The sequence below is a fragment of the Crotalus tigris genome, unplaced genomic scaffold (genome assembly GCF_016545835.1).
Source record: "Crotalus tigris isolate CLP2741 ecotype Arizona unplaced genomic scaffold, ASM1654583v1 scf7180000019300.285305, whole genome shotgun sequence".
NCBI classification, from domain to species: domain Eukaryota; kingdom Metazoa; phylum Chordata; class Lepidosauria; order Squamata; family Viperidae; genus Crotalus; species Crotalus tigris.
Window position 1 is genome coordinate 66,176 of NW_024097475.1, and position 27,404 is coordinate 93,579.

Here is a 27,404-nt window from a genome sequence, read left to right on the forward strand (position 1 = left end):
TAAGATTATCTGGGACACTACACATCCTCTTCACAACCTGTTTTCCTTGTTATCTTCTGGGAGGAGGCTTCATGGTATCCATAGCAGAACATCCATACAGCATTAACCTTGTGAACTCTGAAGTTTCCTCCTTCCGTTATATATTCAAGATGGACAGTATTTAATATTTATTTGCTACGTATATGTAGGGGTATGGTTCTATACATATGTTGTTCATAGTATGTTTAGGGGTGTGTCATGTATATGTTTCACTTTAAGAGTGGGCAACTAAATTTCATTTTTGATGTGTGCCGTTGTGCCCACAGTAAAAAAATGACAAAGTTTCTCTTCTCTTCTCTTCTCTTCTCTTCTCTTCTCTTCTCTTCTCTTCTCTTCTCTTCTCTTCTCTTCTCTTCTCTTCTCTTCTCTTCCCTTCCCTTCCCTTCCCTTCCCTTCCCTTCCCTTCCCTTCTCATCTTATCTTTAGCCTTTCTAAGTTATCTCAATGCAGCTGACAGCTGGTTTTGGCAGATATACTGCAGTCACCATCAAGGACTCAGGATCAAGAGATTTTAATTTTCCCAGCTAGATACAGATGAGATTTAGTACCCTCTCTTGTAATCTTAATGTAGCTGGAGCTTTTCCTGCTTCAGACATGCACCAAGATTTCAGTGTGGAAGGAGTAGAAGCTTGGCATGAAGAATGGCAAGAAAAAGGCTATTTTCATGAGTGGCCTGTCTCTTCGACATGCAGCCATGGAAGTTATTTGCAGAGGCTATAAAAAAAAACTAGTGATGTTGTTTGAAGATTACCATATTGACTGAGTTACAAACAGGATTTTTAGCGGAAAAGGAATATATAAATTTAAACAAATCAAAAGAGTCAGAACAGAGAGGGTGAAACTGGGCAGACAGTCCAGAATAAGTTGGAAGTTAGAAGAAGCAGAGCCAGATTGTGACAGGCTATGCTTTTTTATTGAACAAATTATAAGTTATATGGGGCTTAGCAATTAGCAAAGAGTAGGAGAAGTGTGAAGAAATGTGTTGTTAGCGATGTTACATTAACTGCACTAATTTCATTTTTTCAGCTACAACATTGACAACAGAGATCTGATATCTGTTGCCATTGAAAACTGTTTAGTTTAAGGTGAGATTACAGTGTTTTTTCATTGCTTATGATTGCAGTATTTTAGAACAACTATCACAAATTGATGACTCTGTAGTTGTCAGTGAAGACAATTCATATATTCTGTTGGAATGTCAATTTGATCTGTAGCACATGTTAAGCCATAGTATGATTATTCTTTGCATAATATCTGAATTAGGACCATAAACCAAGATTATGTGGGTTTTAATCACAACTTCTTTTACACATACTTCTTCAGCTGAGATTCCTTGTATCTCTGAATTCAGATTTAAGGTTAATTTATGATTCAGTGCTACATGTGGAAATGGAAAGCAGGAGAGATTTTTTTTCCAAATTCCCAAGATTTTTTTATTCTGTTCATTCCAAGAAATTATATAAAGGGCCTCAAGACTCTGTTGGTTTCATCATCAACATCTCTCTACGTGTTTCCCTACTTTTTAAAAATCATTGCTGATCATATGAGAACTGTATTTTTGAAAAATGAGGTAGCATAAATATTGGGAGTCTCACGTGATTAGGCATCATGTTTGTTATTTTAATGCAAATAAACGTGCTTGTTTATTTTAGCGAAAAACAGCTGTAGAAATAACACATCATAGAATTAGCGAGAGTAAGATCTATTTCCATTGGTTGTATTGGTTGACCTGGTATCAAAGGCTAAGTTTCTTATTTATGTTTGATATTAATTATAATGCATTGTTACATTTAGACACATCTATTTAAATCAAGAGCAGGTCTTGTATCTTTCCCTTGTTCTTTCTAGTGAAAGCTCAGTCTTTTCTTTGCAAATATCGACTGGAAAAATGAAGGAATCCTAGAGTCACTTGGTTGGGTTGGGTGGCTATAGAAGTTGATAAAATACATACATACATACATGCACGCATACATACATACATACATACATACTGTTATGTCCTGGGCCTGTGATTGACAGAGCAGGTGCAGGAAGCTGCAGGGAGCTGCAGAGAGACCCGGGCAGACCACGTGGCCTGCCCGGGCCAGATAGGCTGTCTCCAGCCTATTGCGCATGCACAAAGTGGGAAAATATGTTGCATTTATTGGCTGACGCTGTTCCCTGCAAAATGGTATAAAAGGGATCAGTGCCATGTTGTGTTGTTCTGTTGAAGCTTGAATGAAGAAGCAACTGTTGTTACTCCTGCCTCGTTTCAATGCCTTACCAACGCACAGAACATAACCCATACATAAATAAATAAATAAATGCAAGGCTGAGGCAGTGCTAGCAGATGCAGAGCAGAGTGGGCTGAAGGGTTTAAGGGTACAAGCCTTGACTGAGGAGGGGGCTCCCTGTTACCTTGACTGGCAATACTTATGGTTCAGGGACTCATCAGCTCACCACTAAAGGTCCTGAAGGGCTGCTGGCCCCGGATGCTGTGCAAGAGGAGCCTGGCTTCTTAGGTATCCTGTGCCCACAAAGATGGCCACACGCTACCACATCTGCTGTCAGTGCTGAGTCCTCAGCAGGAGAAAAGAAATGGCAAAGATCAGTGATGTGCACTAGGGGGCAGTGTGAGGCTGATTTTTGTGTACGACAAGAGTTTGGAGAGGAGTGCAGGTCACTTAAAAGGACAGAGATGGATGAGGAGAGCTGAAGCAAAGGTGAGCATGGCAGGGTAGGAGAAGCGTGAGGTTCTTGTCTAACAATGGCACTAACCTGGCCTAACAAGAACAGCTAGGTTACTAAGGAGTGCAGTCATGTGGTGTTTCAACTAATAACTACATGACTTAGTGACTGAAGTTCCAGTTCCAATCTTAGTCATAAATTGAGGACTACCTGTAAGTGATAACTGTGCACAGAAGCACATTGGTAACCACTGCTTTGTGAATGACACAAAGCAGTAGAGTCACATGGACTTACAGAGGTAAATAAGCAAGGAATCCACACAGCCTTATCTCATTCCTCTGTGAACCTGGAACCAGTCTGTTTCACTCTAATTCATCCAGGCTGTGGCTTTCCGGCCTGGGTAAAAGTTTTGATAGAATAGTGAGGTGGCCTGGGATGATGGCACATTGCCTTTCTATTGGAAATGAAGTACATATTGTCTTCTTTTTACATCTTGCACTTCTCTTTCCGTCCAGGGTTCTGATCTTCAAAGGATGAACCTAAACAACAGAAATACTATATGGAAATTCCTAAATTTAGTTTTGTGTGGTGCAGCTTTAAAATCTGCATCTTTAAAGAGTTAGTTGCTGAAAAACATTATGTGCTTCCATTTTAGGGTAATTGCTGACACATAAAGCGATATTAATGCACAGCTAGAAGGACTCTAGACCATTCTTTATAGCAAGGTTTAAATCAGCCATTTATAGTGTGGGGTAAACTCTGTGTTCCCTAATTGGGAAGAAATGGTTTGCATTTTGCTGGAAGCAAGATTCAATAATGCTATTATCCCTTTTTACGAGTTTGAGCTCATAGAGAAAAGATGAGTTAAAATATAACCAGCAAATAAATGAAAATGGGAGAAAAGGAATCTTCAGTTAATCTGATCTTCATTGTATATCCAGGGAGGGATGAAAAGTTATTGTGACTTAAATAAAATGAAGTTGTATGCTGTATTTCAAAATATATTTTCAGTATACGAGCTGCTGCACTCTTTTCAAGAGCAGCTACGTGTAACAGGGCATGGGGATAATCTATTCTGATGTGGGAAAAGCATATGCAATAAAACCAGGTATTCTTTTGACAGAGAAAGATCTGGCTAGCATATTAAACTAAACTATAACATGTTTGGTCATAGTAGTTATGTGTTAATCAGTGGTTTTCAAGTGAAATCCCCAGGCTACAGATTCCATCTCTCAGTGGCAGGAACTCAGATTACACTTTATTCCTGATCCCGGCCATTGACTAGCAGTGTCTCTTGTCCGGATTTAAGCCTGTTTATTTGCCTTTATCGAAAGAAAATTGAGATTTCCTAAACCACTCTTAATTTAGAAGCTATTCAGAAGTCTGCAAGGAGAGTTATAAACAAAAAAAGAAGAGATGCACTCCCTCTTTCAGCTCCTATCATAAATCTTGCAATTTAGGGTTACCAAATTTTCTAAGTCCAAAAACTGGACTAAAAGCCAGCAAGGAAAGATGCAATAAATTTTCCAAAACACCCAATTTGGATGTTGTGGCTCCTTTAAGACTTAAAAAGAGTCAAACGCAGCTAATTTTTCAGCAGTGATAATATACGGTTCTTTTTTCCCCTTCACTTTATAACTTTTATAGTTATAGATATGTGCATTATTTTATTCATTATACCTAAATTTATAGTATATATAAAGGAAGCTGGAGCAAGGCATCACACTTTATTAATAATAATGCAAATATTTTAGTATAAATTCAATTTCTGAAGATAATTTTTAATGATAGCCTGATGTTTCATGTATGACCTTTTTAACAAAATACAACTAGCTGTTGACCCAGCGCTAAACTCACAGTAAATAAAATCAGTAAAAATTAATCGAATCCTGAGCTAAATTGCCTCTTTCCTGCCTCCCCATCTCCACTGCTGATAGTAACTGGCTTTTAAAGAGACTTCATTTCCTCTGCCTTAACCTCTTCTCCTTTCTCCCAAAGTGGCAACCCCCCCCCCTTTTAAAAATGTGCATATTAATCATAAATGCCCTCTTAATGTCACAGCTGGTTTGTAACTTTCTTGTAACTTCTGGTTTTTTTCTAATCTATAGAGAAAATCATGACAGTTGCAGAGAAGATACAAAAAGTAATTACCAAACTGATTACACTTGTAATGACTATCTGGATTTCAAATTGAGTTGAATAAAGAGAGATACAAGTGATTGGGCCAATAGATTTCTCTGGGAACAGGATGTACGTAAACCTATTTGAGTGATAATCCTTGTCTTTATTGTTTCTGTTATTAATTTACTGCTAAATTCCCACTTGGACATATTCTGCTGAACAGTGTCAGATTATTTGACAGAAACCTAAAAGCAAACCAATAATAACCGTGAAGCTAATGATAATAACAAGTTTAATTTCTTACATGTTTTCAAGTTGGATTAGACTTGGAAATCTAATTTTTAGTGATATAGTAGAAATTACTTGCTATTTTGTTTGCTATTCACTAATTGTGTTATAGCAGATTTGTAGAGGTAATGATCAGAACCATGGACTTGATAATATTACTGTGTTTCCCTGAAAATAAGCCTGTGTCTTATATTAATTTTTGCTATAAAAGACCCATTGGTGCATATTTTCAGGTGATGTCTTATTTTTTTTGCCCTTCAAGCAGCAGGTGGAGACAAAGTTGTGTGTGTTGGGGGGAAGGCTGGAACTGTTGCATGTGGGCGGCGAGTGGCAAGTCTTGCTGGAGGATGAGCTTGGAAGCAGGGGCCAAGTGTGCCATCTGCCTGCCTCACTTTTCAGGAGTGGTTTCTCCCACTTTCTCCTTTCTCCTCCTCCTTTGAACAGATCTTTGTTACCCGTTGCTGATTTTTCAGTCCCAGATCTTGGTTTGTCCGGAGCCTGTGCAGAGATTCTTTGGAAACGAAGCCCCACAGTGACTGGGTGGAGTGGGAACCTTTGCCTTCGCTTTTGGACCGGCTCCAAAATGGGCTGGAAGGAGTGTCTTGAGGGCTCCAATCTGGCTTTGCAGCAAGCAAGGGGATTGGTAGCTAGTTTGTTGGGTGAATTCTAGCCAGGGTGATTGATTTAGTGAAATGACATTTAGTGCATGGGGCCACAGCATGGTGCCACCTCCGCCCCGCTGTCCTGCCTCACCTCACCTCATGGCAGAGGCACGGGAGGAGGTGACCACATTGGAGAAAGTGGGAGAAGCTACTCTCGAACAGGCAAGGCAGGTAAGTGGTGGGGCAGGAGTGGTGCCATGTTGTGGCCCCTGCATGCTCACTGTCGCCTTCCAAGCTCAACCTCCAGTGAGCCTGCCACCCACCACCCTACCTGCAGCAGCCCTGGCAAATGGGAAGGGTGGAGAGTTCCTGTCCCCAAGACGCAGCCAGACAGAACTCCCTTCCACTCTGGCCTGCTCAAGTCCAGTCCCAGAGCTGCTCCTACAGTGGATCAGGCCCTGGTGCCTACCGTGGTCATGCCCCCTCCACTGGAGACCCCTGGTTCCCTCCAGCCCAGGCCGCCACAGGTGTCCCGCTGGTGCGAGCTGGCCACGCCCCCTACCCCTCCCAGGTAACCACAATGCTGGGGCTTATTTTTGGGATAGGGCTTATATTATGAGCATCCTGAAAAATCATGCTAGGGCTTATTTTTTGGTTGGGTCTTATTTTTGGAAAAACACAGTAAAGGCCTGCAGTTTGTACTGCAGCACCTATCTTGCAAAACTGTAGTACTTTTTATATATTTTGTGTCTGTTGAAAAAATAAATCCAATTTTTGGTTTCAAAATATTCTGTGCTATAAAAGAAATAGAGGAATTTCCATAAAGCTTCATTTTTGCTTGGGTTTATTTGTTGGAGTCCTCATACCCACTAACCACATTTTTTTTATGATGCAGCATACAAAGGTCCCCTGGCATCCTACTTTCTTTCACTAACCAGCCACTGTTATATAGTATACATATAGGATTACTACTGAAGCAACCAAAGGGAACTTGCTTTGGGACTGTGCAGGCTAATTATCCACAGTATTGTCCCCAGTAGCTCTGGAAAGTTCTTTACTTTATAAATATAATTAGTATATTAATACTACTAATACTAATTCTATACTATACAGGTAGCCCCTAACTTACAACCACAATTGAACTCAAAATTTATGTTGTTAAGTGAAGCATTTGTTAAGTGAATTTTTGCCCAATTTTTTAATCTTTCTTGCTTCAGTTCTATGGCTTATCTTGCCATAGGTTTGCCTCAAGTCGCCTGCTTTGATAAACTATAATGAGTATTAGCAATCTTCAAGATGCCAACAAATGGTTTGCTTTCTTATCTAACAGATTTCTATGGATTGAAGTTAGAAACTGAAGTTAGCTTCTCTATCATTAATAACTGACATATTCTTCCACTTTCTTGAAAATGAGGACTACATTTCTTCATCTCCTGTCCTCTTTCTCATTCCCAGATCCTGAAGGCTCCTCAGAAAAAAATTGACAGATGTTCCAACCGTTTTGTAGTCATGTGTTTTATTTTATTTTTCCAGCTCTACAATTCTAAGGTATTAATTTCTCTTCGCTTGGATTTTATAATAATTCCATTTTCACAGCCATATGTTATTTATTGTTATTATAGCTTTCATAATGAATAGCTTTATTATCAATGCACTACCTCATATTTTAATATTTTGCCTACACTTGTCATAATCTGTTTCCCAAGTAGCAGACATGGTAAAGTAACACTGTCATTTATTTAATGCTTAAATTAAAGACTTTATTTAAAAATTTAAATAAAATTGTGGAAAGATAAAGCCTAGAAAGATAAAGCCTGTTACTATTCTGTGTCTTCTCTGCCTTTTTGCATTGAATTAGATTGCTTGTTGGAATAATCTTTGTTGTTGTTTGATATTGAGCAACAAACTGACTTTTTACTTTCGTTCTCACGTTTCCAACAGGAAACTTAAGTCTTATTATTTCTAGCTGTCATATCATAAACATATCTGTTAATGTTTTCTCCAATTTTAATTCTAGAACATAGAATAATAGAGTTGGAAGAGACCTTGGAACTAGACCTCTAGTTCAATCTCTATACCATTTCAGATAAATGGTTGTCCAGTCTCTTTTTGAAAGCCTCCAGTGATGGAATACCCACAACTTCTGAAGGCAAGCTATTCCTGTCATCGTTCCGACATTGGATGTTTTTGCTTTGACAATTCCATTGGTTGATTGCTCTCACCATTAGGAAATTTCTCCTTAGTTCTAGGTTGTTTCTCTTCTTGGTTAGTTTCCATCCATTGTTTCTTGTCTTTTGGTGCTTTGGAAAATTGTTTGACCCCCTCGTCTTTGTAGGAGCCCTTCAGATATTGGAACACTGCTATCATGTCTTCCCTAACCCTTCTTTTTATTAGACTAGACATACCCAATTCCTGTAACTGTTCTTCATATGTTTTAGCCTCCCCAATCATTCTTGTTCCTCTTCTCTGCACTCCTTCCAGAGACTCAACATCTTTTTTATATTGTAGTGACCAGAACTAGATGCACTATTCCAAGTGTGATCTTGCTAAGGTTTTGTAAAGTGGTACTAGAACTTCACGTGATTTTGATTCTATCGCTCTATTAATGCAGCCTAGGATTGCGTTGACTTTTTTGATTGCTGCCGCAAACTGTTGGCTCATATTTAAGTGATTGTCCAATAGGACTCCAAGATCCCTCTCACAGTTACTGTCATTCAGCCAAGTTTCACCTAACATGTACCTATGCAGTTGGTTTTATCTACTTTTATTGACATTGAATTTAGTTTTTAGTTCTACTTGTTTTAGTTCAACATTTTTTAAGTTATACAGGGTATATCATCAGGAGGTGAGATGAGTACCAAAAACAATGAGTACCAAACAGATTTTCCCCATAAGGAATAATATAGTACATCACAAGGCAGCTGACATTGACTAGTTCTAGCTTGTGTGTTGAGTACCAAACAAATGATGAGTACCGGGATAAAATTTTCATGTCAAAATGTATTGAGTACCAAATTCGATGAATTTCAAAGCATTGAGTATCAAGATACCACTGTATTCTGCACTTAAATTAAATAATTAAGATGACTGTATACTACTTTAGTATGTTCTTTTCCCAGTTTAGAACCATTTATTGTTTCACGTATCTTTATACCTGTTGCTTCTTGTCATCATACAAATTTTTCCATAGGCTAATAAGGTGACTCACTGCACCTATATTTTTAGGATGATCCACAATTTGTTCTGGTTTATACCAACTAAATAGCTTTTTATAATCAATAAAGCAAAAATAAACTACTTTTGAGAACTGTCCTATTTTTTCATTATACCCTAAACATTAGCAATATGAATTCAGGTACTTCTGCCTCAAATTGATTCCAGTTTGTATATCTGGCAGTGCTCTTTCCATTTATAATTGAAGTCTGGACTATGCAGTCTTGAGCATTACCTTGTTGTTGTTGTTGTTAATTGCGAAGTCGTGTCCGACCCATCGCGACCCCATGGACAACATTCCTCCAGGTCTTCCTGTCCTCTACCATCTTCTGGAGCCCATTTAAGTTCACGCCTACTGCTTCAGTGACTCCATCCAGCCATCTCATTCTCTGTCGTCCCCTTCTTCTATTGCCCTCCATCTTTCCCAGCATTAGGCTCTTCTCCAGTGAATCCTTCCTTCTCATTAGGTGGCCAAAGTATTTGAGTTTCAACTTCAGGATCTGGCCTTCTAAAGAGCAGTCCAGGTTGATCTCCTCCAGAACTGACCGGTTGGCTCGCCTTGCAGTCCAAGGGACTCGCAGGAGTCTTCTCCAGCACCATAGTTCAAAGGCCTCAATTCTTTGGCGCTCAGTCTTTCTTATGGTCCAACTTTCACAGCCATACATTGCAATTGGGAAAACCATGGCCTGGACTATACACACTTTTGTTGGCAGGGTGATGTCTCTGCTTTTTAGTATGCTGTCTAAATTTGCCATAGCTTTCCTCCCCAGGAGCAAGCGTCTTTTAATTTCTTGGCTGCAGTCCCCATCTGAGGTGATCTTTGAGCCCAGAAAAATAAAATCTGTCACTACCTCATTTCTTCCCCATCTATTTGCCAGGAATTGAGAGGGCTGGATGCCATGATTTTGGTTTTCTTAATGTTGAGTTTCAAGCCAACTTTTGCACTCTCCTTCTTCACCCGCATCAAGAGGCTCTTTAGTTCCTCTTCACTTTCTGCCATTAGAGTGGTATCATCTGCATATCTTAGGTTGTTGATATTTCTCCTGGCAATCTTAATTCCGACTTTTGATTCATCTAGCCCTGCCTTTCTCATGATGTGTTCTGCATATAAGTTAAATAGGCAGGGCGACAGTATACAGCCTTGCCGGACTCCTTTTCCAATTTTGAACCAATCAGTGGTTCCGTGTTCGGTTCTCACTGTTTCTTCTTGACCCGCATATAGGTTTCTCAAGAGACAAATGAGATGGTCTGGTACTCCCATCTCTTTAAGCACTTGCCACAATTTGTTGTGATCCACACAATCAAAGGCTTTTGCATAGTCAATGAAGCAGAAGTAGATGTTTTTCTGGAACTCCCTAGCTTTCTCCATGATCCAGCGTATGTTGGCAATTTGATCTCTAGTTCCTCCTGCCTCTTCGAAATCCTGCCTGTACTTCTGGTAGTTCTCGATCCACATACTGCTGGAGTCTAGCTTGTAGGATTTTAAGCATAACTTTACTAGCATGTGAAATGAGTGCAATGGTGCGATAGTTTGAACATTCTTTGGCATTGCCTTTCTTTGGAATTGGAATGTAAACTGACCTTTTCCAATCCTGTGGCCACTGTTGAGTTTTCCAAATTTGCTGGCAAATTGAGTGTAGCACTTTTACTGCATCGTCTTTTAAGATTTTGAATAGCTCAGCTGGAATACTGTCACCTCCACTAGCTTTGTTGTTGCTCAGATTTTCTAAGGCCCATTTCACTTCACATTCTAGGATGTCTGGTTCGAGGTCAGTGACCATCTCATTGTGGTTATCTGGGATGTTAAGCTCATTCTTGTATAGTTCTTCTGTGTAGTTTTGCCATCTCTTCTTAATCTCTTCTGCCTCTGTTAGGTCTCTGCCATTTTGGTCCTTTATCATGCCCATCTTTGCATGAAACGTTCCCTTCATATCTCCAATTTTCTTGAAGAGATCTCTGGTCCTCCCTATTCTGTTGTTTTCTTCTATTTCTTTGCACTGTTCATTTAAGAAGGCATTCTTATCTCTTCTAGCTACTCTCTGGAATTCTGCATTCAATTGGGTGTATCTTTCTCTTTCTCCTTTGCCTTTCGCTTCCCTTCTTTCCTCAGCTATTTGCAAAGCTTCCTCAGACAGCCATTTTGCTTTCTTGCATTTCTTTTTCTTTGGGATGGTTTTAGTTGCTACCTCTTGTACAATGTTGCGAACTTCCATCCATAGTTCTTCAGGCACTCTGTCTAACAGATCCAGTTCCTTAAATCTATTTGTCACCTCTACTGTATATGCATCAGGAATATGATTTAGTTCATACCTGAGTGGCCTAGTGCTTTTCCCTACTTTTTTCAATTTAAGCCTAAATTTTGCAACGAGAAGCTCATGATCTGAGCCACAGTCAGCTCCTGGTCTTGTTTTTACTGACTGTATAGAGCTTCTCCATCTTTGGCTGCAGAGCACATAGTCAATCTGATTTCTATGTTGACCGTCTGGTGATGTCCATGTGTAGAGCCGTCTCTTGGGTTGTTGGAAAAGAGTGTTTGTTATGACCATCGTATTCTCTTGACAAAATTCTATTAGCCTGTGCCCTGCTTCATTTTGTTCTCCAAGGCCAAACTTGCCTGTTATTCCGGTTATCTTTTGGCTTCCTACCTTAGCATTCCAATCCCCCATGATAATAAGGACATCATTTTTTGGTGTTAATTCTATAAGGTGCTGTAGGGCTTCATAGAACCGGTCAATTTCATCCTCTTCAGCACCAGTGGTTGGGGCATAGATTTGGACTACTGTGATATTGAATGGTTTGCCTTGGATTCGAATTGAGATCATTCTGTCATTTTGGGGATTGTATCCCAGTATTGCTTTTCCTATTCTTTTATTGACTATGAAGGCTACTCCATTTCTTCTGAGGGATTCTTGCCCACAGTAGTATACCTGATGGTCATCTGAGTTAAATTCACCCATTCCTGTCCATTTTAGTTCGCTGATTCCTAAGATGTCGATGTTCAGTCTTGTCATCTCTTTTTTGACTACGTCTAGCTTGCCTTGATTCATGGATCTTACATTCCAGGTTCCTATGGAGAAAAAATCTTTACAGCATCGGACTTTCCTTTCACCACCAGATATATCCACAGCTGAGCGTCCTTTCGGCTTTGGCCCAGTCGCTTCATTCTTTCTGGCGCTACTAGTACTAGCCCTCTGCTCTTCCCCAGTAGCATATTGGACACCTTCCGACCTGAGGGGCTCATCTTCCAGCGTCATATCTTTTTGCCTTTTAGTACTGTCCATGGGGTTTTCATGGCAAAGATACTGGAGTGGTTTGCCATTTCCTTCTCCAGCGGATCACATTTTGTGATTACTTTACTAGTATGTAAATAAGTAGTTGGTTTAATACTGCCTAGTTTTACTATTGGAATATGAAATGATATTTTCCATTCCCCTGACTAGTCCTCTGTTTTATATACTCACTTATAAACTACAAGTAGCACTTTAAATTCATTATCCTGTGAGATTTTAAACGGTTCAGCTGTTTGTTTTTTTTAATCAATTCCTGCAGTTCTGTTCATAACAGCATTTTATGATGTTGATTTGACTTTGCTTTCCAAAATATCTGACTCTAGTGATTAAACCTTCATATGTATACAGTAGTCCTTGATGTACGACCACAACTGAGCCCAAAATATCTGTGGATAAGTGAGACATTTGTTAAGTGAGTTTTGACCCATTTTACAACCTTTCCTGCCACATTGGTTAAGTGAATCATGGCAATTATTAAGTTAGTGACATAGTTGTTAAGTGGCTTCTCCATTGATTTTGCTAGATAGAAGATCACAAAAGGTGATTACAACTATCATGAATATAAGTCAGTTGCCAAGAGATTTTGATCACATGACCATGGGGATGCTGCAATGCTTGTAAGTGTGAAAAACAGTCATAAGTCATTTTTTTCGGTGCCGTTGTAACTTTGAATGGTCACTAAATGAACTGTTGTAAGTTGAGATCTACAACAATTATTTTTGCATTTTTTTAAAAAATAAGTATTCCGTATATTTAGGTTTACAATTCTACTCCTCTTGTGCAGATTTTCTCATACATGCCTCTGGGACTACAGTGGTCATCAATTGGCTAGCAATCAACTAATACTTTTGGAGTTTATAAGCCCAGCCCAAATTGTTTTTATTTTTAGGAAAGCTGTTCTACATAAATGAATATTTATATAGTTTCATGATCATTGATTAAAAACTAATGCCATTGCAGTAGTAATCCTGTGTTAATAAAAAGTGCTAATAAACCACCAAAACTCAAAGATGATTTACAATATATTTATTTAGGAATAAATTTTTCACTTACTAGTTCCTGTCATTCTAGTGCCAAGAGATACTGTATAATATATAGCACAAAAGATATATATCACCCAGTGTCCTGTAGGCTAGGACACTTTAATTTAGTAAGATTATTGTTTATTGGCAAATCTCTACTTGAAGCCCCCAAATCCTGCTAAACAAAGTTATTTTGCATTAATGAAATCTCTAAGTTTATGAACATTTTATGAATTAGGAAAGATGTTTCAAAACAGTTCGCCAAGTCTCAGAAAACCATTTTAAAAATTCCCACTCTTTTTATTACTGTAATTTTCTTGCAAGTATTCAGAAGAAATTTGACTAGCATAAATAAAGAGCAACTAAAGCCCTCAAAGGAAGGAAAAGTCCTTATCTGCAAGGGTGATATTAAGAACCTAGACTGAAGTCAAGGCACATCATTTATAGCTGCATTATAAAAGCAAAAGTAGGATTTTAAAAAAGCAGGATAGGAAGAATATTGATGTCTTTTAATTTTGGTGTTAGAAAATATTCCTGAGAATACGATGGAAAGCAAGCCCATGGTATCTTGAATAAATCAACCCAGAGTTCTCACTTAAGGCACAAATGATCAGGCTCAAATTGTCCAATTTAGACATGTTATACAAAGATCCAGCTCTCTAGAAAAGGCTGTAATGCTTTTAAAATTAGAAGGAAAGAGTAGAGGATGACCAGCAGCAAAATGGATGAATTCAGTTACTGTGGCAATGAGTGCTGTTGGAAGAATTAAACAGATTAGAGATAGATCATGAAGAAAAAATGATTTGATGGCATATAACCAATCAATCAACCTTCTCCTTCAGTCCATAGGCATCTGTGATAAGACTGGGGAGATAAACCATATCATGTATTTCACAATGTAATCACACAAATAATGCATATTGTAGATTTTTTATAATTTATATGATAATGTAATAGAGAAGATTTGTACTGGAGGAAATCTATGTTTGGACACGAAAGTTGTAGATATATTCACTTCTGAGGCTGTTAAAAAATCTATAATGGAGACAACTGTATAAAATTCAAACTGAACCAAATAAAGGAACAATGAGTTATTTCTGTTTTCAAGCAAAACCAAATTGTGCTAAGTCTGATTAGATGGATCTTGTGGCGCTCATAAAGCAGCCTTTCTTGATCTGTATGAAGTGTTAGTTGATGGCTCTTGTGGCAATTGCAAGACTTAGCTCCTTAACTTATATGGACAAGCTATTTGACATTTCATAAGCCTATCTGAGATACTTAAAAAGGAGAGAGTGTTAAAAAGATCCAAACAAAATAGTAAGACTTTGTAATAAAGGCAATATCCATGGACGTATGCAAATTTCTGTGTGCCACAATAAAACTTGCCCCCATTCCTGAAAGGAAGTCTGTTTCTTTTGGTCCCTTTGTCTCTATTCTTCAAAAAGTAATTGTCCTTTCTTTCCAGTTTGGTCTAAATTGCATTGTACATTGGTAAATGTTCCATTCTTTATACCATTCCTATTTTCATTCTTTGCTCCCGAGAAATCTGTGCTTTCTCTTCAGTGTCATTTCTTCCTCTCCTCTCATAAGGAAATGACCATATAAGAAAAAAATACATTGAATAAAGCTTGTTTCTTTATAATTCACTCTAATGAATTACTGGAAATGATAAGGATTTAATCCAGTAGTGGGATTCAAATATGTGAACAACCAATTCTCTGTGTGGATGCCGCTGTCAAGCCCCGAGGGACTGTTCCTATTTGCCGGTCACCTTGTTATCTTTCTTCTGCATTTGAGGGAACCAGGGACTGGTAAGGATGCTGACAGCCGCTTCTGGAAGTCCATTCTGGGCCCGGGCAACCAAAAATTAGCTACTGGTTCTGTCAAAATGGTGTGAACTGGCTGAATCCCACCACTGATTTAATCATGCTTTTTCCTGATGCAGTTGCTCATAGATGTGTTAACAGTGTGGCACCTGTACAGACTGTTGCTGCCTGTATTTCATGGAATGTTTATGAAGAGATTATAGCTATATAACTACAGCAGCAGGGTGGATGAATTCTCGTTTCTTTTGAGCCATTTAGCAGAAAATATCTGTTTTCATCCTCTTAATACTTTTTAAATCTGTTTTCCCGAATGAATATAAGTTTTACCTGATCACTCTTGTAAAATCCAGTCTGTATTTAATGAAACAATTTCATCTGTAAGCTCTGTCTTTCAAAATCCAGTACCTTCATGCATTAAAGCAGCAAATCCCAGAGATAGACTGAAAGACTGCTAAGGCCAAGCAGAAAGACTACCAGAAACAATTGTACAAATTTAAGAAATTCAGCGAAGCTTGGCTTTCTTGTACTTTTAGCGGTTTAAAATAAGAATATATATTTTTAATTAGGCTAAAGGCTTTAATGAAACTAAGGCATTAGCAAATCAAAGAAACTTGAGTTATTTATTTTTATTATTATAAAGATATTCTGTATTTTCTTTGTGACCTTAGTGGTTTTATCTATTTTTTTCTATACATCCTTGTGGTGTAGAATAGATTAAGGTAAAAGAGACTGAGTAAAATCAGCCAGGGAGATCTGTGGTTGAGCTGCACCTTATGCTTTGCACTGGCTCTTATATGTTTCATTAAGCCATGATTTTTTAAACCCATGGTTTATTGAAAAAATCAGAATTTGCTGGCAGGGTGGGTGAGTTGAGAAGTTTTGAGTCAAAATTTGATTCAGAAATCACAATGTCTGTTTTGCTTAATGCAGTAAGCCAAAATCAGGTAAGGTTATGTTTTACTGTGACATGGGAAATGTGTGGATATGACATGACTATAAAAAGAGAAAAAAACAGATAAAGTGATCCCTATTAAAATCAATGTGAAATGTGAAATGAATTCTAAATAAATCAGTAGTTCTCAACCTTTTTATAGCTGCGATCCCGGTCGTAAGTCGAGGACTACCTGTATTTCCCTGCCCGGGAGCGCCGCACATGCGTGGTGCCGCCCCCTGCACCGGCCGAGGCATAGCTGGCAAGGAGCGGCAGTAGGCAGGCCCAGGCATTCCCGGGCGGCAGCGACGGCGCAGGGCGACCACTGGCTGGGCCACCAGCTGGCCCAGCCCAAGGCAGGTAAGGCACCCGCCGGGCCCCATGCATGCCAGCAACCCTCCCTGCTCCCGCCACTGCCCCCTAGCCTTACCTTGGCCGCCGCCCATTTGGGGTGGTGGCAGGCAGGCCGAGGCGCTCCTGGGCGGCTGCGGCAGTGACGGCGCAGGGCGACCACCAGCTGGGCTACCAGTTGGCCCAGCCCAAGGGAGGTAAAGCACCCGCCGGGCCCCACGTGCACCAGCAACCCTCCCTGTGCCCACCGGCCTCCCACCTCCCATCCCCGGCCCTCTTTTACTTACTTTTTAGTTACTCAGCAGGGAGGGAAGCTTTGCAGAATGTTTGCCTTGCAGCACCATTTCCAGACTGGGGCTTTTGGCGGGCTCAGCAGGGCAGAGACAGCCTGGACAATTCCTATTGGCTTTTGAAAGCCAATAGAATTAGACTCTGTTCAAGAGAGTCTATTCTATTGGCTTTCGAAAGCCAATAGAATAAGAGGGAGTAGCACAGCTAAGGAAAAGGGGAAAAAATGGTGGAAAAAATGGCGGACTGTGTTGTTTGGCGACCCCGTGAAATGGTCGTTTGACCCCAAATGGGGTCGCGACCCACAGGTTGAGAACCGCTGAAATAAATAATAGCTTAGTTTATCTTACTAAAGTATAGTTTATTTTAGCCATAGTATTAAAAAAAACATGGCTCCTCAATACAATAAGCCAATGCCAAAAAAACCCACTTGGGATTTAGTACAATTGTGATCTGAATCTTAGTTTGGATCCAAATTCTATTCTGAAGCCAGAATAATTACTTTTGTTTCAAGATGAGAGGTCACTAATGATTATTTATCCATATTATAAAGAGTGATTCAGTTCTATAATTCACGCAACGCGTTTGAAAATCATGCCTGAAACAGTCAAGATGTAAAACTTCAGTTTTAGCAATAAAATTGAATCATGACGAAAAATAAAAGAGGCAGGAGTTATCCTCTTAGCCAAATGCTGTGTATATTTCCTGAGAGCTACTACTAAATATACCGGTATATGCTATTTTCTCCCCCAGAGTATATCTTCAGAACTTAATAAAGGAAAGATCAGTCTAAATCTAAGTGAATAAAAGCCCCAAAATATATATAACTCAGAGTAAATTTAAAGAAGTAATAAATTCTTCATTGCTCCTTCCTTTTTTCTGCATATTAATGAAATAATGTAATGTAAAAATAAATTTACCTTATTTTGACTAAAAGTAAAATAAGTAATCTGAAACATATTCAATTGGTTGGCAATTTTCTATTTGCCAAATTTAAAAAAAATGTATACTTTACAAAAGTGATTTTTCATAAGCTCACAAAGACATTTTTGATGAAAAAAATTGAAGGCTGTCAAAACTTTGTCAAAATGGCATGCAGTTTGGAATACTGTTTCATTTAAATTAGTCTGATGTTGATGTTATGAGTTCTGTATATGTTTTAAGGCTATTTTTGCCTTAGTTAACTTTTTTTATGTAGTATGTAATTTTGAGTATAAATGGACTTAGCTACTCCCTCTTTACATTATTTTTCTAAAAATCCAATTAAAATCCAATAATTTTTTTCCCCTAAGAATCTATAGAGTTTATCATTTTTTTCTGGTATGTAGACTTCATTCCATCAATATTTCTGTTGCAAAATCATGATTTTTTTTCTATATTGTGTGACATTCTCAGAATGACTCATGTGTTTATGACCAAATTCATTGCTTCAATCCAAAACGATTGGTTAAAAAATAATTAAAGTGAACAAATTGTTTTTTTATTTAGAATAGAATAATGGAAAAATGGAATAATGTATAAAATTTGATAACAGCCAATAAAATCTCTCTCTGTTGTGTTTGTGTAAAAATTGATGCAATTGATTTGAATTTGTTTAGTGCTATATGTGATTTCAGTCATTTTAGTTTCTTTCTATTCAGTTTATTTATAAAGCAAAAGTTACATTTATGGATTATCATGTATGAGAATAAGATATATATATAATTTGTAACTAAATAGTTATCCCTCAAACATCAGCATTGGACTTAACAATTGAAGTATATGAAATAAATATAGATTTGTTCAACGTATTTAACTGAAAATTAGACAATACAGGAATGCAGACAATTATCTTTCATATAGCTCAGGCATTGTTGGTGTTACAAGTACAGGTTAGTTTCAAATATTGTCTTTATTGGACCAACAATGCGCAACTCAACCAGCGAGGTTCAGGGAGGAGACTGAAAATGTCCAGATAATCATATATTTATATATAAAGGTTTCAATTCAATGGCATTACTATTTTATATCTTTTCATTAGGGGCCTTAAGGTGGGAATGATTTTGTTTTCATTTACATATAAGAAAAACAGAAATTTCAGTAATGTAATGGATATTGTGAGAGGAGGCAGCTGCTAACTAATTATTTTTATACATTTATGTGACTGAGATGGAAGATATGATAATGCTTTTGGAGAAACACTGTGATATTTTTGTATTCCGTGACAGAATCCTGAATAAATGAATCAATAATCATACTCAATATGGCATTTCTTCTGTATGAATTTTGATTTTTCAATTAGTTGCTATCTTAACTGCCATAAGATTTAAAAGTAGAGAGATTATTCAAGGGGAAGTGAGTGTGTAGAGGGGGGAGAGACATATGGAAATCTTATGTAAGACTGATTTGCTAGCTAATTCTTGTGTCTAGCTTGGTGCAGTATGAATAGAACAAACTTTGATTGCATTAGGACTACTTCTGATTCAATAAATAAAAAATAGAGGAAATGCAAACTAGAATCCCTTTGGACAAATTTTGTGGTCTCTGTTGGAACAGAAAATTAAAGGGAAGATTTATGGATAAACCCGAGTGACTTTTGAGCCTCTAGGGCAAATGCCAATTGTATTGTGTGTTCTGTAATAGAAAGCATAGACAAAATCTCTGTGAATGGAAAAAAAGTAATTGTGTTCTTTAGAGAAAGCTCTGTCCTCACAAAAGTTGGAACAGTCAGTCAAAACCCATATTTATATAAACTTTGAATCAAGAATAATTTTAATTAATGGTATTAACACTGAAATAACATAACCATTTACAATCAAGTTATAAATTTCTGGAGAGTTGGATTATTTCTGTTTAATCCAAGAAGGATTTAGAAAGCTCAGTCAATTTGATAAGATTAAGTCCAGTTCAAAATGAGCCATAAATGTTGTAAAGTCAAAGTAGATATGTATTCTTCTGCTTTCTGTTCAGCTATAACATTTTAACGTTTCGTCAGCACAAGATGCTAAAGTTTCTCCTGACAATATGATAGATTGATTTAAAATGTGCAGAACTGGGAATAAAAAGAAGATGGATGCTCCTCCCAATAAATTAGACACACATTCAAAAGGCTTGATAGCTGCAGAAATGTGCAAAATATTTTGAGCATAAATAAATTGTATTACATAAACATACAGATTGAGATATTCTTAGATTTCACATACGGTTGGTCCTCCTTATGACTAGTTGCTTAATGACTGTTCAAAGTTATGATAGACTCGAAAACATTCAACCTGTTCTAGAAGTTACAACTGCTGTACCACCTTTGTGGTCATGTGATTGCATTTTTAGCACCTGGCAACTGGCTCACATTTATAATTGCTTGCACAGTCCTGTGATCACGTGATTGTGTTTTGCAATGTTTTCTGCCATTTTCCAGCAAAAATCGTCAAAACCCACCCATTGAATAAATTGGATTAGAATTTACAACTATGTGATTTGCTTAACAGCTGCAATGACTCACGGAAGTGAAATCTAAACATTCTGATAAAATCTAGTTTGATTTATAACCAAAATGACTTATAACCAAAATTCCAGACTCAATTGTGGGCATTAAGTCAAGGTCTACCTGCATCGTTCAAAAAACTTTGAATATTTTTTTTTCACTTGCTCAGTGATTAAGAGACAGAACATTCAGAAATGTACATCTTTATCAATAATACATTATGAAGTAGCCATCCTGATCATAGTGCCATTCAAGATGTGTGTCCTATTAGTTTATTTCATGGTTCAAGTTATAGGGATGGTCTTGATCTTTATAATAAATTGCTGAGGCTGTCTGGAGGTCCAAATCGTTTCTCCCAAAAGTTCTCTAGATATTCACACTTTTGTCCCATCTCTTGCTTTGGGAGAGCAAGAGCAACTCCTGCCACTATTTTCCAGAAGTGTCTGTTATCCTAATATCTGTGGGTTAAAGTATTAAGGCAATTACATCCTGTGCTCTTTCCTGTGATCAAACAATGAAAATGCAAAATTGAAATAATATTTATAATGCTATTTCCTGGCTGTGTAACATAGAGGCACAATGCAGCTCTTTCTTCCTTAGGAGATAAACCAGTGTCAGAGAAAATAAACAAAAGATTTATTTTTTTTAAAAAATGAAAGAAAGTAATAAAATGCACATATCTGATGTGGAAGATTAATTTAGAGACACCCCAAATGAATACAGGAAAAATTTGAAATAAATTCTAAATAAAAATATACTTTTATGAACACACAACTGAAGTATAAATGAAGGATAGATAGCCAATATAACTTGTTCAAAAAAATAAAAAAAAACATGAGACCATATTGTTACGTTAAAGGAAATTTATGATCTGTGGACAAAATAACTATACAAGTTACATAACCTTATATTGCAACCAAAAAGTGTTGAAGAGGATCAAACTTCTTTGAATTAAATCGAAAAGGATATTATAGAGGATCCTAAAACTGTAACCTACAACAGGGGTGTCAAACTCTCAATATCATGTGACGTGTCACGACGTATCACAACTTTTTTTCCATTGCCGGCAATGGAGTGGGCGCGGTTTCAGCATGATGCATCCAGCCCACGGGCTGGCAGTTTAACACTCCTGACCTACACGAAAGAGATGGGAATATTGGATTTACAAATGGAGCTGGAGGACTATTTAATAAAACAACAGAGATACACAAAGAAGACATCAAAAGAGTGATGTGGATTATTTATTTACATTAAAATATATAAGACATGTACTGGAGACATTACATTGAAATTTCAAATGGACTTTGTTAAAGATGGCAAAGGCTTTGAGAAAAGAGACAAAGATAGTAGTAGAAGACAGCAGAACTTGATGCATAGTACATGTAGTCCTTGACTTATAAATGTAGTTGAGCCTGTAATTTTGGTTATAAGTCATGACAGTCAATGAAAGATATAACTAGGCCTGATTTTATGACTTTTTATGATAGTTGTTAAGCAAATGCAGCAACCATAAAGTGAATGCTGCTGTCATTAAGCAAACAAGGCAGTCAGTTTCCAGCAAAAACATCTTAAATTGTGGTTATGTGACTGCAGGGTGCCGCAAACAGCTGTAAATGCAGATCGGTTGCTGATCTCCCAAAATGTGTTGTGTGACCATAGGGGTAGGGGGCAGCCATAGGAAATTATGAATCCAGATCATAAGTAGCTTTTTGTTGTATGTCATATCTTCAAATACAGTTGCTGAATGCCTAGTTGTAAATCAAGGACTATCTGTGTATTCTTGTAGTTTTTTAGAAGGGGATCTTTACATTTCATTTCCCTTCCTTTTTAATGTATTGTTGTATAATGTTTTTTAATTCTTAATAAAAATGATTGGAAAAAACATTTTAGTCTCAAGGAAAAATTAAGAGATTTTCCTGTTGTGCTCTATCACTTTACTTTACCCTTAAAAATTAAATGTTAAAAAAAGCCATGAACTAATAACATTCAGCTTTTAATTTGTTCCATCTCTTTGTCATACTTCAGCAACAATTTATAAATATGTTTATAAAGGCATTTAACTTGAGATGGAAGAAATATTGTGAAAAAAATGATAGGTTGTGAGATATCAAAAAATACCAAAAGATTCCATCACTCCATCTGTCAGAAAGTAACAAATATATTTCAAAAAATTACAACAAGTTATAGAAAGTAATAAAACAATATATCAAAAGATAGAGATGTTTGAAACTTTCTTGGCTAAAACTTATTGCAATAATTAAAAATTAATATATTACCCAAAATGAACCTTCTATTCCAAATGGCACTGATTCTAATTTTAGGCAAACCCCTGCAGGATTGGCAAAGAATAAATAACAGATTCATCTGGAAGAAAAAGCTGGGAGTAAGATTTAAAATTTGATATGATTCGAAGGAAAGAGGTAGACAAGCATTCCACAATCTAGGACTAATCAAGGACTAGTACTCTAGTGTGGTGGTCTCCCATGGAGAATGAGACATGCACACAGGTATCTCGGGATGGGAGCCCAGAGCTGACTCCAGCACCCTCTTTTATTGTTACTAAGGTTTTTACATCACACAGCGTAAGCAAAAGACGTATATAGGGGTGGTTACAATGTATCAAATAACAGACACTTTCCAGATGCAAGGCTACTGCAGGTGTTCTTATCAGAGTCTGTCCAAATGGTTCATGTGTATGGAAGGAGGGTGAACAATGGCACACAAAAATTACTCCTCCTCAAACTTCTGCTCAGTGTGCTGAACTTGCTGCTACAATATTGGCTTTACAAACTTTTTCTTCTGAACCTTTTAATCTTATTTTAGATAGTCTTTATGTATATAAAGTTCTCACCTCTTTATCTGATTCATATGTGTCACCCTCACTGGATGACTCTCTCCTCAGTCTATTTCTCACACTCCAATCCCTCCTTCATTCCCGCTCTACTTGTTTTTTTCCTGCTCATATTAGAAGTCACCAACCTTTCCCTGGTATTATCTCCAAAGGCAATGCCAAGGCGGATGCTGCCGCTCCGGCCGCCTCGACTCACCAGGATGTTTCTGTCCTTGTTTTATCTCCCATAACCCCATGGGACAGCCATTCATATTTTCATCAAAATAAGAAGGCTTTAATGAAACAATTTTCTTTAACGGCTACGGAGGCTGCGGCTATCATACAACAATGTCCCACCTGCAGCCTCCAAGCACACTCTGTTCCTCAAGGGGTCAACCCAAGAGGGACGCAGAGCTGTCAACTTTGGCAAATGGATGTTACGCAATATTTGCCATTTGCCCCCTGGAAATATTTGCATGTTTCCATTGACACCTATTCAGGTTTTATTATGGCCACCCCTCAAAGGGGTGAGTCTGCTAAACATGTTATTAATCATTGTATTCGTACTTTTTCTACCCTGGACAATCCAAAAGAAATTAAGACTGATAACGCTCCTGCTTATACCAGCACCTCCTTTGCGCAGTTTTGCTCTCGCTGGTCTATTGTTCATAAATTTGGCATTCCATATAACTCCACTGGTCAAGCGATCGTGGAACGAGCCAATCAGACCGTAAAAAAGGCTCTAGACATGCATGCAAAAAAGAAAGGGGAAAATACCCCCGGCTTGCCTGGGATACAAAACACTCTTAATCTTGTACTTTTTACCTTAAACTTTTTGAATGTTTCTGGCACCCCTGGCTCAACTGCCGCAAGCAGGCATTTTTCTGCTTCTCCCACAGATTCTTCACGCCCCCAGGTATACTATCGACGTTTGCCTGATCCCACCTGGAAAGGGCCTGCCTCCCTCATTACCTGGGGTTGAGGCTATGCTGTAATAGACGACCATGGCGAGATCATTTGGACTCCAGCTCGTTGTGTTCGCCCTTATATGGCTCAACATACACCACCTCAGCCAGGCATATGAGGATCAGGGACTGTGGGCTTTTAATGCTTTTGTACGGGATGCCAGGCGCACTGCTCTTACACTTAACGTCACAAACTGTTGGATTTGCATGCAAATTCCTGGTGACAGTCGTGGTGGCCTTATTTTCCATGCCATTCCGTTCAATGAAACAGGATGGAAGCAGCTGTGGAGCATAACTACAGAGACATTGAATATGACATATGCTGTGGGCGCTCGTATAATGGAACCTGCCAGATTTTGTTTTTATAGCACAGGACTATTCCGTACTGCCATTTATTTGGGAACTTATAGTAATTGTCAACAAGTTATTATATGGAATTCAGCAAAGAAATGCATATCCATCAAAAGCAACCTTACTAAGATGACACTTATCGAAGCAATCAATGGACAAACATCAGTACCTACATGGCTTGCCTTGACATGGAATCCATAATAACATTTGGTAATGAGTCTCACCAGGGTTATTATGAGTTACCCGATATGTGGCTACTATGTGGCCGTAGAGCCTATCGCCAGGTGCCTAAGGATTGGAAAGGCACCTGTACACTGGGCCTTTTGACCCCTGCTGTATATGCCTTGCCTCATCTCCCTGATGGACGCCTGCGGAACAAACGTGATACTGGTTCCTTGGATCCACCCCTAACATTGGGTGGTAGTTTAGAGACTCAAATCAGCAGAGGGATTCTAGCCAATCTAGGAGTTGCCATGAACTATAGGGACCTTCATTTGCTTAATAATTGGACTGTTCATATGTTTAATGAAACAATCAACAGCATTAAAATGATTAATCAAGAAATGGGGGAAATAAAGGAAGTAGTTTTGCAAAATCGGTATGCTTTAGATATTATTTTAGCAGCAAAAGGCGGTGTATGTGCCTTAATTCATTCTCATTGTTGTATGTATATACATGATTTTCAACCTAATATTTCTGCTACAGCCAGGAAAATGGAATCTTTGCTCCAAAATAATCCCTTACGCAGTGATGGATCAGGCACCGTGGATATTTGGGGTGCCCTTTGGTCCTGGCTACCGGATGGATCCTGGCTACAATCTTTAATTTCTATTATAGTAACCATTTTGATATTATTTGTATTGCTATGTTGTTGCATTCAATGTATTCCCTCCCTCCTGCAAATGTGCAAAAATGTTATGCCCTCCACTAGGAAGGATGCCTTAATCAGTGAATCAAGATCCCTTCTGGAACTGGAAGTGAGTAACATTAAAGAAAAAACAGAAAAGGAGGAGATGTGGGATTAATTGCACAAATACCCATAGACATCTCCCACAAGGTCCTTGAGATAACAAACGGACCGCTCTAGACACAGGATGCATTCATCAACCATTTGGACAGACTCTGATAAGAACACCTGCAGTAGCCTTGCATCTGGAAAGTGTCTGTTATTTGATACATTGTAACCACCCCTATATATTAATTAAGGCAAAAACATGTTTTTGAGTAGGGTTAAGAACAACAACAGAGGAGGGGGAAGTGTGGCCTCGCAAAGCCAAAAACAAGGGTGCCAATTGGGCAGTGGTGAGTGCAAGAAATGGACGCACAAAATTTATGGTGCCCAAGATTTGTTGTAAAGCAACTAAAGTGAGAGGAGAAGGAAGGTGGATGGCAGGGAGTACTGGAACAGAATGAGAGGCTAGGACTTTATGTCCCAGATATAAAAAGGGAGATTGGGTCTGAACTTTTTCTGGGGCAACAATAAAGCCATAAGAAGCTAAAAGCTGAATGAGTTGGGGAAGGACAGTTTGTACTGTGCCAGGAGGACCCGGGGCAGCTAGGAGAATGTCATCCATATAGTGATAAAGCAAAAAGTTAGGATAGGATTTGCGAAAAGGCAACAATGCAGCGTCCACAAAAGCTTGACATATGGTGGGGCTGTTAAGCATACCTTGGGGAAGAACAGTCCATTGATAGCGAGGAGTAGGTCGGGACATGTTAGTTTGAGGCAAAGAAAAAGAAAAAAGTTGTTTGTCATCAGGGTATAAAGGAATGGTAAAAAAACAGTCTTTTAAATCAATAATTGCCAAATCATAGTCTTTGGGGATCATATTTGGGTTGGGCATTCCGCACTGTAGCGGACCCATGGGTTTAATTATTTTGTTAATAAGGCGTAAATCATGAATAATTCTCCAGTTGCCTGATTTTTTCTTGACTACAAATACTGGGGTGTTATAAGGACTGGTAGTTGGTTCCAAATGGCCAGATTGTATTTGCTGATATACCAGTTTCTGCAATGCTTCTTGTTTTTCTAAAGTGAGTGGCCATTGGTCCACCCACACGGGGGTGTCAGAAAGGAGCGTAAGCTTCATGGGTGAAGAAGGCATTGTTAGTCTTCCAGAGTTAACTTCGCATTAAATTGAGAGAGTAAGTCTCTGCCCCATAAATTTGTGTGAAGAGGGAGGACGACAGGTTTAAATTTAGCAGAAATGCCTTTTGTGATTCGTTGTGCAGTAAGCCAATTTTTACTGGAGCTTGCTTGTTGAAGTCCTCCCACTCCCCTGACTGCCGGCGAGAACTCAAGAGGCCAGTTAGAGGGCCATTCAGCTGTTCTTATGACTGAGACATCCGCACCAGAGTCTACAAGACCAGAGAAGAGAATGCTATTGATTAAAAAAGGCATCACCAGTTTTTGGGGAGTAATTTGCTTTGTTAGTGCCAATAAATCAAAGGAAGAATTCCCAGAGTGAGGTGCATATGCAGCCTCTGGAATGGATGGTGCTGCACGTGGTAATAAGACCAAGCGTGCCACCGTATCCCCCCGGTTCATTGTGACAGGGAGATTGGTATAAAATTGGACTTTTAGGGTGTCTTTATACGTGGGATCTATCATACCTTGCACTTAAAGTGGTATATAAGTCTCATAAATAATAATAATAATACCTGGAAGCACAAACACTCCTTGTTCCCGAGCAGCAGGTGTGGGAAGGATTATTGCCTCCGTTTCCGGAGGCAAGGGTCCAGAATAAAGGGTTTCAGCAACCGTGAGTAGGTTAGGAAAAGTAACAGAAAGATCAGAAGCCAATTTTAAATCAATGCCAGAAAAACATTGCGAAGCTGGAGTAAGATCTGAAAAGGATGCAGCCTTTGGAGAGGGGTTAGCTACAGACCCCTTTCTTAGTTTCCCCGATTAGACTGAGAGGAGCGGCACTGATTGGCCCCATGAAAACCCTTTTTACATTTTGGGCACACAGTTTTGGGCTTGGCTCCAGGGATGGCAGCGGGTCGAGCTGCACCGCCTCCTGGGGCTCTGCATTGTTTTTTAAAATGACCAGATTTCCCACAATTAAAGCAAGTGCCTTGGGGTTGATTCCCCTTTTGGATTGCAGCTGCAAGAGTGTCCATTTGAAAAGCATTGGTTCCCACAATGCGACAGGCT

The 27,404-nt window shown here is 38.5% G+C and overlaps 1 protein-coding gene across 4 annotated transcripts in view; it reads left to right on the plus strand.

Moving 5' to 3' along the window:
* SNTG1 (syntrophin gamma 1) overlaps positions 1 to 27,404 on the plus strand; it is a 221,610-nt gene that overhangs the window by 55,158 nt on the left and 139,048 nt on the right. For 2 of the 4 annotated variants that reach the window (XM_039361564.1, XM_039361565.1), the window contains exon 1: positions 16,169 to 16,359. The exons of the other annotated variants lie outside the window; for them this stretch is intronic. The gene's annotated coding sequence lies outside the window, so the exon portion shown is untranslated. Of the gene's footprint in view, positions 1 to 16,168; positions 16,360 to 27,404 lie in introns of those variants that run through there. 4 annotated transcript variants of the gene reach the window in all.